Raw genomic sequence first — 15599 nt, forward strand, 5'->3', positions numbered from 1 at the left:
TGAGAGGTATTCAAGCACATTGCGTATTTGGTTCTGTACATGAGAATTGATATCGTTACTAAGTGCCAAAAAGTGGATACAATCTTAATATGTCGGCTATCTTGCCATTAGAGATGAAGTGTTGTGCCATTTCACACACAGTGTGCTTGGACCTGTCCCTAAAAGGTTCTATCTTCACACAGTCGAGGACGTAGTGTTCAAGTGTGTGGCCATATGTATGGCCACACACTTTACATTTTACATTGAGAAGGACCTAGGTATGTATGATGACAATGAGCTGAAGTTCTCGGGCCATTGTGAGAAGAAGGTAAATTAGGCAAATAAATTATTGGGTCTTATAAGAAGGTCGTTCAGATATCTAGACGGTCCGTCCCTCGTGACGATCTTCAGGAGTGAAGTGCTTCCCCATCTGGAGTACTGTCACCCCATCTGGTCCCCGAGATATGCTAGGGACTGTCAGTTGGTTGAAAATGTTCAAAGGAGGGCCACCAGACTGGTGCCTGCACTTCGGCACCTCAGCTACCCTGAGAGATTGGAGCGCCTGAACTTGCCTAGCTTATACTACAGACGGGCAAGGGGGGACCTAGTTGAGGTGTATAAGCATCTAAGGGGGCACTACTCAGTTGAGTGTCCTTACTTGGAGCTGGCGGACGCTCGCCCCACAAGGGGTCACAGCTCAAGATTGAAGAAGCCGCAAGTCCAGAAAACCGTGTGGGCAAACTTTTTCGGAGTGAGGGTTGTAAACTCTTGGAACAATCTACCAGAGAGTGTTGTGACGGCACCAAGTGTGAGCTCTTTCAAGAGAAGGCTTGACCAACACTGGAGCGGGTTCAGGCACATTCAGGAGCCGGTGCATGCCCAGTATTTGCCAACAGTGCGTGACAGAGACGTAACCGATCGCCCGGGCGGCTAGCGAGCCGATCTTTTGGTGAAGAATATAAATTAAAAGAGACGTGACTGATCGCCCAAGCCGCTAACAAGCCGATCAGTGGCGAAGAGGACAAAAGTAAAAGTAAAAAGTGAGAGAAGCAAGAGTATCTAATTGGAATTGCAGATGAGTAAAGCCAAGGAGTTGAACCTTGTAGATGTATGTTAATGACATCTTTAACCAAATTGAATTTCATATTAATAAACCATGCTTAGAGTATGTTGGGGGTATCATTTTACCTCAGTATCTACCTTTATTCTTGTCCAGTAACTTGATACCAGAATTACAAAACCCATGTGCCCTAACCCTGGCTATGCTACCAAAGGTCAGAGGTTATGAAGTAACTAAAGGAAATGAAATAATTAGACAGAACAAATGGAAATAAGAAAAAGAAAGAAGAATGAAAGAAGAATATATAAGGGTAAGAAAAAGAAAGAGAAAAAAGAAAGAGAAAAAAGAAAAGAAAGACGTCCCCGCTCTTATAACTGTAAACAAAGTTAAACTGAGAAACTTTGGTGAACTTGGTGGGTGATTCTATCAGCTGCTGGGCGCACAAAAACAGTTCCCTATACTGTACATATTATCAATATGTTAACTAAATTTCAGAATGACCAATAATTTTAATATAAAAAATGCAAAAATATTCAAGAGCACAACTTTCTTGATATTTATTACTCCAATGGAACGAATGCAAACATAGACCCAATTACTGTATTGGCGGACTAGCCGATCAACTGATGCGTACAACAAAGCATGTTTCTCGTAAGGCTATCTTTAATTGAAGTTTTGGTCGTTAATGGAACTGAAAATCCTTATGGGAGCTAATTCGTTAACCGTTCAGGGAGAGAGATTGCTATAATTATGAGTGGTCAGTGGAGTAAGATAGTTACTGGAGTTTGGAAAGATTTAATAATGACGAGTTTACCTATGTTAAGAACCTGAATTATAATAAGTTAATAAACTCATCAACAAATGAACAAAACATGACAAAATTGTTCATTTTGCCATGTACTAACACAATGCCGATGATGTTCCCTACCTGTAGGAGGAACATGAGGCGGTCCGTGGCGTTCTGTATCTCCTGGAGGAGCTGCGTCATGGTTTGAGAGGAGCAGATGTGGAGGTAATTACTGAGCTCCACTATTTCTGCCGTAACATCCGTCACCTGGCTCAGTTTGGTCGACATCTCATCAAATGAGCGACACACGCTGTAACCAGGATGACTCAATCACATATTTATGTCATTGTGTTATTAATTGTAACATCTTAAATGAATCGGTGAAATTATAAATACATGACAACAATAATATATTAATAGTAACAATAATTTAAATAAAGCTATTAACAGTAAGAAGCAACAGTTTTGGTTGATTCACAACAGTTGTAGAACACTGTTGATATGAGGCATAAAGTACAGTTAGGGAGAAAAAGTCTTAAGACTGATGTTGAGGAGATAGACGAAGGATGAGCGATAGTATATAGAAGACGTTGGGTGAATTACCCAGGGGGTGTGAGGAGTCTCCGTCAGACAGTGAAGTCCAGTACCTCTAGTTATTAGTGGTGAGGCATGAATCCCTGCACTGGAGGCTCCTGGCATCTTTACCCTTAAATTCCGCACCAAGGCCTCACAATAAAGACTGTGGCCTCATTTTTTAGAGATTCAGAAGAGTTATTTATTTATTCATCACTTAAATACGAGTCATTCTAAACTAAGATTACGAGTCAATATTTTGCCTCTCCAGTCGTCAGCCGTTTATGTCAGGCCAAGGATGAAGACCCACGGGGGATGTTGGCTGGTGTGTTAGTGCCACTGTAGAAGGTCAGAGTTGTGATGGTCGACAACCGCCAGTGTGAGTTGGAACAGGTGATTCATCCGTTTTTGAGTCCAGGTGTGTCCCAGAGTGACTCTTGCTTGTTCGAATATCTAAAGACTGCGTTGAAAACACCGTTTCTCGTCCGATCAGCGAAGTTAAAAGCGACGTTGGGTCTGATTAGCATGTGGATGGGTGGACCGTCTGAGAACACCAGATGCTGTTGGCATTTAAACTAAAGGTCACCTCTGGAAATAAATAGCTGATGGCTTTGTCGTCTATCCTTGATAAAATTGTCAACAAATTAATTCTAGGTAAAAAGTAATTCACCAATTTAAAATGGAATGGAGTATCATTAGAAAACATTATCTTATATCTAAAAGTTTTTAATCAACGACACTGTTTCTGTTGATGAAAGAATTAACACAAATTGATAAAGGTAATTATGATATAGAAATTTCAACCTACTTAGAGATGTATGGAAAAAAACGTGAAATTTAAGAAAAGTATGAAACATTACTGGAAGGGTGAAAGAATGATGTGACATAAGGAGGCCATATAAGAAGAACAGATCGACAGTGGACCAGCGAGACATCACCAAACAGGAAAAAAAAGAGACTTTTTTCAATTAAAACCCGTAATATCTTTCTATGATATGTTTCAGAGGTGGTTGTTGTGTTGGCGAAACTTCTACACCTTAAACAAATTCACGCCTAGGTGGCCCTAAGGCCGGCCATCTTCGTTACACGAGGGGCAACCATTATATTCAGTGATCAATGGACAGGGGGACGGAACCATATTTGGGAGGCCATAATCACACATTGGATTGTTACTCAGCCGTTAATGACGACTGCATATATCATGCGTTTATCTAATCACTCATACGATATTCTACAACCTAAATGTACAGCATCTATCCATCCATCTTCTGAAGTGTAATCGTGAGGAAGATAACCAAGACACGAACAAGGGACAATAAAAATGATATCAGAGGAGTTTCAGTTAAAAAACCAAACGTGATGACTTACTCCTTGTCGTGTTCTTTGTTGCGTATCACGAAGTACTCCAGGATAGACGCCGTCAACTCTTGAACCTGAAAAACAAGTACGTATTAAAAAATATATATATATTCATAAACTTATCTGATGGAATATTCATGCATTTGTCATCTCTCTTTATGTCGTGTAGTGAGTTGGTTGCCTGATGGTGGTGGTGTGGTGTGGTGGTGGTGTAGTGTGGTGGTGGTGTAGTGTGGTAGTGGTGTGTGGTAGTGGTGTAATGTAGTGGGTAGTCACCTGATGGTTCAGACGCTGGTTCACGTCGTGACAATTCAGGAGGATGAGGCCGAGGGGCACATAGTCCCGGAGCTTCACTACCTCCCCGCCCAGCTGCCGTAGGTTGGCCAACAGCTTCTTACCTTCCTGTGGATCACATCAACAAAGTCGCCGTATGAACACTGAAGTAAGTTAACTGCTCATCCTGCCATTACTTCACCAGGCCCAATAAACTAAATGCGATTTGTGCGTGGGAGAAACTTGAGAATTGTAATTATGTAAAGTTATTTGAACTCTGTAAGGTTAGTTTCTTTTAATAAATCATTAACACAGGTTTAAAAGGTTATTGCAGCTTTAAATAATTACTTATTTAATTAATTGAGAATATTTAGGAACTAGAATAAAAAGCATCCCTTTGGTGTCGTCACCATGACAGACTGCAGGAGTGCACAGTTCCTTCAGGTTATGCCTCTCTATTACCAAGGAAACTTACTGGAGAAATGTATCTTTGGGCACCTTGTAGGGTGAGCTGGGCTTCCCCGGGAGCTAGGCATGGTGACTGCCGGGTACTTGTGCTCTTCTTTTAATAAATAGTATCTAATACAAGTTCTCTCCATTAACCACTTGTGCATGGTGGCAACGGGGCACCAGAATTGCACAACTGTAAGAATAACTTTATAAATAAATGTGTAACATTATCCAGACTCATCAGCAGGTTGAACCATTTATCTTCATTTCATTAAATATTCTAATATTTGTACACTTCTAATTGTGGATAATGGCAAACTACGCACCGCAAGTAAAGTTGGAAGTTGTTACTGGTATATGTTGGAAGTAGACGCCAAAAAGACATGCAAGATACTCCTCCAACACCAAGATAATCCTTCGCCACACAAGTGAATGATTGTAAAAGTTGTAAGGTGATTAAATAAAACAGGTAGAGTGATACAGGAGCGTCCAAGCGTCCTCGCTAAGCCAATGACTATCACCGTTTGGATGTTCGTTATCAAGCCAGCGAAGTCGTTCAGCAATATTATTTAAGAGCGTTTTAGTCACATGGGTGCAAGAATTCAAAGACATGATCCCACCTTAATAAGATAAGTTTAGTGCATCAACCTCATGGGAATGACTTGAATTATAAAATAGATTTTTATGTATTTATCAAGTTTAGACTTCAAAGCGTAACCAACTTTCTCGTTTGAGGCCGTCATTACCGTCAACAATGTTGCTGGGAAACTCTCCAAAACAATGTTAGTTTTGGTACGTCACCTAACTCAGGAACTGTTCTTCTAACACTTTCCTTTCGATAAAGTTTTGGTTGGCAACAACTGTTAATTTTTTTCCTTATTGATATAATATTTAACAGGACAAAGATGTGTTTTACCTAAAATGAGGAAAATCCTGATCCAGTAGCACAATAATATTGGGGTGCTTAATAATATCCATCCCTGTCCTCTGGCTAGATGTATACCTACCGCGCCTTTTACCCTTTGTGCTTAAAAGCGTTATTTAATATCACAAGGCTCCTGGATTAACTTGTCCCCACAGTCCTGCCACCACACTTCAGCAGAATAATAACACAGACCGACATAATTGATCGGATTCATCGGAAGTAAGAGATGGCAGGTTCATAATTAAATAAGTGTGAGAATATAATCTGAAAGCTCATTAGTAAAAGGCTGTTAGCTGACGATGATCAAGGCCAAGAAAGAGAAGAGGGAGATACCGTACCGTTATAGATGGAACAGTTGTTATTCATTGGTGCTTTTAGGATCATTTGCAAAGGATCATATTTGGTATGTAGAACCATGTAGGTGAGTAGCCAGGAATAGTCAGACCTGAGCTAGCAGCTTCTGCACTTATTTACGCCTGCAGGACACCTTGATCTTAGTCATGTGGCTGTTAAGAGTCACGTTTTGTGCCTCCAACCTGAAGAGTCATGGTTCGTGGCCGTAGAGTACAAACATGAACTGATAACTGAGCATACTTCTACAAACTGTAAATCTTATTTATTTCATTATGTTCGAAAAACTGATTTTAATATTTTGACTCAGATGAGTCTTCATCTGCCATTAGTATTGAAATTTCAGTGAGTCCGAATATTTACACTGTATATATATATATATATATATATATATATATATATATATATATATATATATATATATATATATATATATATATATATATATATATATATATATATATAAGAAACATGCCTAATGTTATATCAAAAGCATGCATTTGTAATTTCTACAGATTTTAGAAAATTTTTGGTAGGGCTGTGCGGGTCGTCTCGTTGACCACATATCTAAAGATATAGAAATACTGTACGTGATAAAGACATCGGGACATTGATAGTCATGGACAAACCTTTTGGTATATGTTCCCGGTTCTGTTGCTGTGCACAATTGACAGCTATACAAATATCCCCACAACAGGTACATTATTATAAACAGTATATATACAGTAACTATATACGAGGGCAATATACATGGCTTACACAAAACAAAACAAATATTACAAGTAAGACTTCCAGCAGCTACGAGGCACACAGGAAACTAACGCCGCGACACCATCACAACTACCACACAGGTGAAACATTAAGCTTGGAGACTCACTGCACTGTGAGGTTTACCAAACACCTGTGTATATGTATTGAGATTATTTCATTATGTTGGCATTCCATTAGCCATAGTATTGGTGTACTCTAGAGAAGTATCGCATCTTTATTGTAACCATCATTCACAGGTGTACACAAGTGTACCAGTATCATAATAAGAACGATACAGGTGTTTCAGTGACTGAGGCACATATTCTGGTGATCATTTATTCAGGTAAGTAAAGCTAGATTACAATTTAAGAAGCAACTTCCCCAGATGTTTTTCACACCAAGGAAGTGGTTAAAGGTGGTGCAGAACATCTAGAATATTGAGGCAGGTGGTGGTTGGATAAAAATTCACCCAACAAGATTCTCAACAGTGATTGACCGCCGTGTGCGCCAATCACAAAACTGTGTCGTTCATCTGCACACGGTTGCCACGCTGCCTCGAGATCCTTGTTGTAGCATAAGACGTTAAGGCTACTTAGTCAAGTGTATATAAAAAAGCATTTAACTCCTGTCATCACTGAGCAACGGGCTGAGACACAACCCACGGAAAATCACGTGTCAAAAGACAGAGATATGTACAAGAGGAACAGTGTCAAAATGTATGTTGTGTCACCTCCACCATGGCTGATCTGTGAGTATTGACTTCCTTCCGCACGTCAGAGTCCAGATTCACCTGAAGGAAAGATCTGATGTTTCAGCATGTTCACGCTTGTCACTTGTATCGTTGTGGCACAGAGGAAGGATAGTCAGCCACCTCCAATATACTTACCCGAGAGAGGCCTAAACACTGTAGGACCAATTACTTGATGCTGTCTGTGACCAGCTCGTCTGCAAGGTGATCTATGCCAATAATGACAAGGACAACTGCTATGACTAAAGTTCTACCCAGCGACTTGGTGAGGAAAAGGTGAGAAAGTTAATAAACAAAGTGATACCGACGACAAAAAACACGAGATATCTGTTTATGTTGAACTACTCATCTAGATTACCTTTAATTTAAGTATGGATGCCCGGTGTCTGTATACAGTATTAAGGTGTGGTAGTACAGAGGTAATAACAGCGCCGACGCACACGTTGAAACAGCTAACATTATCCCTTGTCCTTAGGTATAGTTTTCTTTGAATAATACTGATAAGTTTAATGATTTTCCAATGAATTCATATATCTAATATTTTATTTGAAAAGTTGTTGGTTATAAATTAAGTACACACAAAACAAAACATTAATTAAGAGGAGAAACAGAAGACTAAAACAATCACAAGAGAAAGATGTTCATACCGGGGAACTGAGCAGTACTGCACAGTATATTAGTGATTGCCTATAGATTAATAATAAAATGGTTATGTAATGGCTTCCTAAAGAAACCATCGACATGGGACCAGGTTTGTTCCACTCTACGAATTTTTTGCGATTTTTCCACCAAGTTTGATGAAAAACGATTGTGCCGTTTCGGCTGCCCAGAACAGACAGACACACACACACACACACACACACACACGCCTAGTCCTATAGTATATTAGATAAGCAGAGCATCAGTGTTTATATAGGCGTGGGATGATGAAGTGAAATCTATTGCATCTCTAATTGTGATGCAATAGACAGTGGCCACATTACTACATTGGCCACCTAACTACATTGGCCACCTTACTACAGTGGTGACCTTACTACAGTGGTGACCTTACTACAGTGACTTGATCTCTACGAAACTTTTAAAACTTACAATAACCTTATACCAGCGACACCATCCTCCAACACCAGCGACACCATCTTCCAACACCAGTGACACCATCCTCCAACACCAGCGACGCCATCCTCCAGTACCAGCGACGCCATCCTCCAACACCAGCGACACCATCCTCCAACACCAGCGACGCCATCCTCCAACACCAGCAACGCCATCCTCCAACACCAGCGACACCATCCTCCAACACCAGCGACGCCATCCTCCAACACCAGTGACACCATCCTCCAACACCAGCGACGCCATCCTCCAGTACCAGCGACGCCATCCTCCAACACCAGCGACACCATCCTCCAACACAAGTAACGCCATCCTCCAACACCAGCGACGCCATCCTCCAACACCAGTGACACCATCCTATAAACACCAGCGACACCATCTTCCAACACCAGTGACACCATCCTATAAACACCAGCGACACCATCCTCCAACACCAGCGACACCATCTTCCAACACCAGCGACACCATCCTCCAACACCAGCGACACCATCCTCCAACACCAGCGACGCCATCCTCCAACACCAGCGACGCCATCCTCCAACACCAGCGACGCCATCCTCCAACACCAGCGACACCATCCTCCAACACCAGCGACACCATCCTCCAACACCAGCGACGCCATCCTCCAACACCAGCGACACCATCCTCCAACACCAGCGACACCATCCTCCAACACCAGCGACACCATCCTCCAACACCAGCGACACCATCCTCCAACACCAGCGACACCATCCTCCAACACCAGCGACGCCATTCTCCAATACCAGCGACGCCATCCTCCAACACCAGCAACGCCATCCTCCAACACCAGCGACACCATCCTCCAACACCAGCGACGCCATCCTCCAACACCAGCAACGCCATCCTCCAACACCAGCGACGCCATTCTCCAACACCAGCGACGCCATCCTCCAACACCAGCGACACCATCCTCCAACACCGTTGTACCCTAGTGACTTCACCAAATGTTGTTGTGTAGTGAGCATGTTCTATTCTCTGTTCTTCTGTCTATTACACCCCATTATATCTCCCTTCCCTCCAGCGGCTTATCTGATCTGAGACTCGCTCTTCTATCACTATCGCGTCAGTAACTCACCTTCAGGATGCCACAGTTCTCTATGAAATCTTGCACAGTATTTAACGTGGTGTCGTCGAGGAGGTGCGTGTATTGGTCGTAAACGGTCACGTAAGTGGACGGTCCCGGGGCGTTTGCATTGAATAATGCTGACACCTCCGCCTTCACCGCCTTCACTGCCTCTTCCTCGGCGCTTACAGCGTGTAGGTATAGACGTCGCCTCGACATTTCTGTCAGGTATAAGGTGCATCCTATAGAGGTGTGCATTGTGTGTCTGTAAAATACATATTTTCTATAGTAAAAATGTTAGACTAAACAAATCCAGCCACCATCACGCACACCCAATCGTTCTATAAAGGCATCTGGAAGGGCCAAGACTTTTCTGTTGAAATTCCGTTTTCAAAATTTCTTGACTAAAACTCTCTCTATATCCTAGGCTAGCAGCTTGTGAACTTCCGGCCTCAGAGTGCTTTTACTATATCATATAACCCACATCAGTTCAAATTATACTGCTTGAATTATCATCAATTTTTGACGGTGATATGTAGCTGCGTTTTTTATATGTTGAAATAATAAAAAATAATGATAGCCTGTAGAAACTGGCTGTACCTGAACGTTACCACGAATGTTCGTGACTTCGTGATGTATTGTCTTAGTAAATAATTTTCCCTCCAACTTAATACAGTAATACAGTAATCAGGCGGCACATGTTAGTATTAAGAGTGCACATTAAACACTGAAAACCACTGTCGTATTTCATTCTGCCTGTTTACTCATGACTGAAAGAAACCCAAACATGTTCCCCTGATACATGGGCTCTTGGATGCAGTTGATCTTCTTCGGAGGAGATTGAACGGTGTAATTATTTGTGATTCTCAATCTGCCCTCCAGCCCTCTCCTCCCCTTAGCCTTTATGCCTCCCTTTAATTCAACATATTTTACGTCTATTAGCTTTTGCCCATGATAATTGTCTTGTCATACATTTTGGGGGGTTCCATCTCAACAAACAATGACACTGTTGACCGTCTTGCGAAGAATGTCTGTGTACTGGCTCTCCCTGCTGCTGGAGCTACATCCTCCCTCCACTGTTACCGAAAGAAAATATGTTCAGCCGCTCTTTTCCCTACCATCCATCGCAGGGATTGTGAACGAGCTGAGAGTATAACCAACCACCATTTTGATCACTTTCTTCCTTATCCACAAAAATATCGTCGATGGGCTTATGGTCCGCAGACACAATGTTGTCTCTGCTCGCATTGGGTTAGGATACAGACCTATCTGGCAAGTATCCGAAGCAGAGGATGACACGCACTTCTCTTCCTGCAAACTCTAACTGTCCCAATGCTAACACCCTTCAACACTATTGCCTTGACTGTACCATTGTCGTCCCACAAAGAGTATCACTAACCACTTTATGTCACCACCTACTTATTCATAATAATTTAGATATAATTCTTGTATGCTACCCATGCTTTGGTGGGTGACAACTCCCATTGTCTCCATATCACAAGTCATAGTGTGTCCTGCGAGACACGAGTGCATATGTATTAGTGTCTGACTGCATGGTCTTGTGACTAGGCTTGTCGCCTCCTGGGTTATAATAAATTAATTAAATAATATTAATGTACCCCTGACCATGCAATTGTCACGATAGTAAAACAAACATAGCTGTGATATTATTTCCGAGTTCGTCATTGGCATACCAGGGAAGAGGAGCCTCTCGACGCGAGGAATACGTTGGTTGTGCTCGATGATGGCGGACAGGCAGTTGAGGAGGCGGTCGTGGGTCTCTGGCAGGGGGGGCCGGAACAAGACCCGTTTCTTCTGCACTGTCACCTGCACCTCCACCACTGCCCGCTCAATGAAACTCTCCTCGATGTACTCTCCGTTATAGTCGTTCCCGGCCTGGGGATGAAATATACACGATAGGACAATTAAGAGGACCCACAAACTGTTAGTACTGTATTAATAATGCTACAGTAACTTAGTTTCGTTATTCAGTAGTAGTCATTTCAAATTGAGCTGCGACCTCTAGTGGGGCGGGCGTCCACCAGGAACAGATGAAATAGTACATAATTTAACAAATGGAAAGCTGTTGAAGAGAAATTTGTAGCATTTTTCTGGATACTCTACACATTTGCCTATTATTTGAAATATGTTTGTTTAGGCCCATTTGTCATCACAGGGTCGGTAAATTGTTCTAAGATTTTTGTTAAGGAAAATGTATATGATACAAATTTGGATCTTTTCGGTTTCATGTACCGCACTAAAAAAATGGAATAATTTTTTTCTAATGTAGATTTTTATGCTAATTCCAATAGTATTTTTTTTTAGAATGAATAAAAATAAATAAAAAAATACTCTATAGCACTTAAAACTTTCGATGTTCTACATTGATATGTTACAATGTTGGGTAAACTACTAAAAAGAACACCAAACAAACCTTTGAAATAGCTTTCGAGTTCATTGATCTCCTCGTCATCAGAACACCATAAACTACACCAACACATACTAAACACCGAAAATATAAACGTTTTATAATTTAGTGACTTTATAGGTTAGGTAAGGTTTTCAATAGCTTGTATGGTGTTCTTTACTTCATCTCTCATACAGATCTGCAACGAAAAACACAGAACATTGAAAATTTAAAGGGCTATAATTTTTTGGCTATTAATTTATAACAAAATCACTTTTGAAATCATCATAAAAATCTACATTAGAAAAAATTTCAAATTTTTGAGTGCGGTAAATGAAACCGAAAAGATCCACAAATTTAAGTAAAAAATGGAAGTTGCTCTCATCTGACCTTTGAACTTGTCCATCGCCAGTGAACCCATGGTATGACCGCTTTAGAAATACCCGTCAGGGTAGTCAAACACCTGGACATTTCCGGTAAATAAAAGGCCACTGGCTCTTGGGCTTCCACCTTCCACTACATACAACTTCTATGCATTATTATGACCTTCAACTCTCATGTCATTTCCATTATACATTGATGAAATGCTGTCTTTAACTTTCTAATGTTTGTGTAACTGGTGACCTCAGTATCCTAGTAATCAAGACGCTTTCTAGCCCATGTTCGTTAACGAGAAGACTTCTTAAAGTCTTTCAAAATCAACAACGTCTGAACCTGCCAGAAATTAAAGATACAGCTTATTTGTTATTATCTTCTTATTTCTCAAAATCCACCAGTTCACGCAGTCGTTTCGGGTCTCACATAGCAGGTTCTTCACCTGCGGGGATGTGTATACAGCACTAATCCTTCTTAGGCCTCGACAGGGTGTAATCATACTGCTATCACTTTCACCTTCCCTCCCTTCCTTGTTACCCGTTCAGTATTTTCTATCTTTTTCACGTTTTCATGGTCAATGTTCTGATGAAACTATACCACCATCCCATACATTTTTGAACTCCGTGAACTGTACTGTCGAAATGAGACAGAAATGAAAGTCCTTTCCCCGCATTAATGTAATTATCTCCTTCAAAGTGTAAAGCGAATTCCGTTTGAGTACCTGGCGTGTCTTTACATTTATGTGTTTATTCTCCTGCAACCATCTGGGAATAAAAGATTACTTCATCATCAACAAAGTTACAAATCAAATACCTTGGGGTTATTCAACAAAACTTCGCTAACCTTATGTTTGACGAGACAGTCACGGAAGTCCCTGATAGAGTCGAGGACGAGTCGCCGCAGCTGTAAGGACATGCGTGATCTGACGGCGCTAAAAAAGCGTCGGACCTGTCGTAGGCTGTCGGCCACGTCAGTAGGGACAAGTGACCGCCAAGATTCAACCTGTTCGCCAAACACCCGAGCTACAGCCGGGAGCCACCTAAGAGTGCACGGACAGGGAGAAGATAAGATTTATTAGGTGGACTGTTTATGTTAAGATAGTGGCAGTCGAGAAACTTTGTTATTATGTATCATACACTTTCCATCGTCATTTCATCTCCTTTCCAGACTCCCTATACCTTCTCACCTTCTTCTCGCCCCTTACTTGTGTAGCAGAATGGTTTTGGTCTCAGTACACTGAGCTCTAATGGCCTTCTCTAGCGCCTCTGGTGTGGGTGCCTGCTGGTCGTCTGCTCCAGTTAGCGCTACCATGTTGACGAACCGCAAGCTGGCGAACCTGACCCAGAGATGATAGGGATAGGAACCTCCAAGTTGTTACGTCTCCTTCGTCGAGGTGTTCTTAAACAGTGATAGACTTCACTATTACTGCTAAGTGAACATACTTCTGAGTTGGTACCAATAATTATTCAAAGAAAATTATTATTATCTTAATGACCATACTTAATTACTGATATGCACGAGGCGAGTATTTGTGAATTTTACACTATAGGTGTTCTGCAAAGACACAGAGCTGACTGTATTTGCCAGGGGTACGGAACACTAATCATATCTATTGCGTGAAGGGCACTGGTGCTCAGAGACAATATGCAATTAACTTACAAGACTTAAGCCCAGAATCAACATAACCCATATATACAGTATAAATATTTTCCGTTTTATTCAAAGAATTTTATAATTTTCATTTATATATATATATATATATATATATATATATATATATATATATATATATATATATATATATATATATATATATATATATATATATATATATATATATATATATGGGATATGCTGGCAGGGGACAATCTTCAGATGATTACTAAGGTCCGCCATTACCTGAACATTTATCATCCCAGGTAACAACACACATAACTGAATTGATCTTCTTTATTGTCAACATAAGAACCAAGCCAGTAACTGGCCATGTGGAAATATGAAATGAATACCACTTAAATACAACGCGTAGCTTATGAAGGGAGACAAAAATGATTGAGAAAAGTGTTTCATTTTCTACACCCGTGAACATCCTGTCAGTCCCTCAGGCGCACGGCAATATCAAGACTATAAACACTTAAAGAGGTACAGTATTAGGGTGTGAAACGACTCACCTCTCGTCCCAGATGGTGTCGAGTGTGTTGAGAAGATAATTGAGGGCAAACAGGTTGTGGTAGCAGTGGTGGGCGCCCGTGAGGAAGCTCTGGTGCCAGGGGACGGGCGCACGGATCACCAGAGGATCGTGGCTCACCGGTGCCACATTGATGCCAAGTCTGTCAGCAGTACACATATATTATACATTTATGGTAACCTTTGACATGACACCACAGATTTAGATAAATTATTTCTTATAGTAAAAATTTCAGTACTGGAAATTAAGCAACAAGGAAAATAATGAGGACCAAAACAAATTATGTCCATGAATAATGTTATATGGCAGAGACTCAAGATAAAGTGCACTTACATGAGTGTTTTTCATCTATTCATATTACTTATTAAATCTATAGGGAAAACATACCAACACACAACCTCCTGCACTGCCACACTTCAGACACATTTCATTGGGGGGGGGTGAAGGCTGACCATTACAGTGCCAGCGACACACTCCTTTTGCACCGAAGATTTAGTTTTCACTGTGATGTAGCTGCACTGCGATTGCACCTAAAGGATCCTCAGACCAACCGGACCCACTTTCACGTCGCACCTGTACAGTACATCCTCGCTCTTCCCATCTCATGAAGATTATTCATTCCTTCGTTACCATGTTTCACTCAGCCAATCCTATTCTTACATGGCCCCACCCCTTCCAATACCATTCTTACGTAGTTCCTCCCTCTACAATCCCATTCTTATGCTGTATACCTCCACGCCTTCCTGTCCCATTTTACGTAGGTCCATCCCTTCAATCCCAATCTTACAAAGCTACATCCTTTCAAATCCCTTTCTGTAGCTCCACCCCTTCATTATTAAGGCTACGTCACCCAGCCTCACCTGGCCCTGACGGCGGGACACTGGAGGGCGTATCTTAGGATGGCGATCCTCACCCCTCTCAGGTAACACTGGCGTAACTCCTCCACCAGCTCACTGACCACCAACCGGAACCTGCGCTCACACACCAAGACAATAGACACTAATGATGAGGCCACCACTATATAAGGATCATCTGAGGAGTCGACACCCCAGCTTTAATTCACCTTATGATTAAACATTTTAACATTAATCTAGCTAAACAAAACATAAGAAAACCTTACCTACTTTAGCCTGACTTAACCAAATCTAACCTAACCTCACCTAACTTAATATAACTATAT

This window comes from Homarus americanus, unplaced genomic scaffold (genome assembly GCF_018991925.1).
Source record: "Homarus americanus isolate GMGI-L3 unplaced genomic scaffold, GMGI_Hamer_2.0 scaffold52512, whole genome shotgun sequence".
Taxonomy (NCBI): Eukaryota; Metazoa; Arthropoda; class Malacostraca; order Decapoda; family Nephropidae; genus Homarus; species Homarus americanus.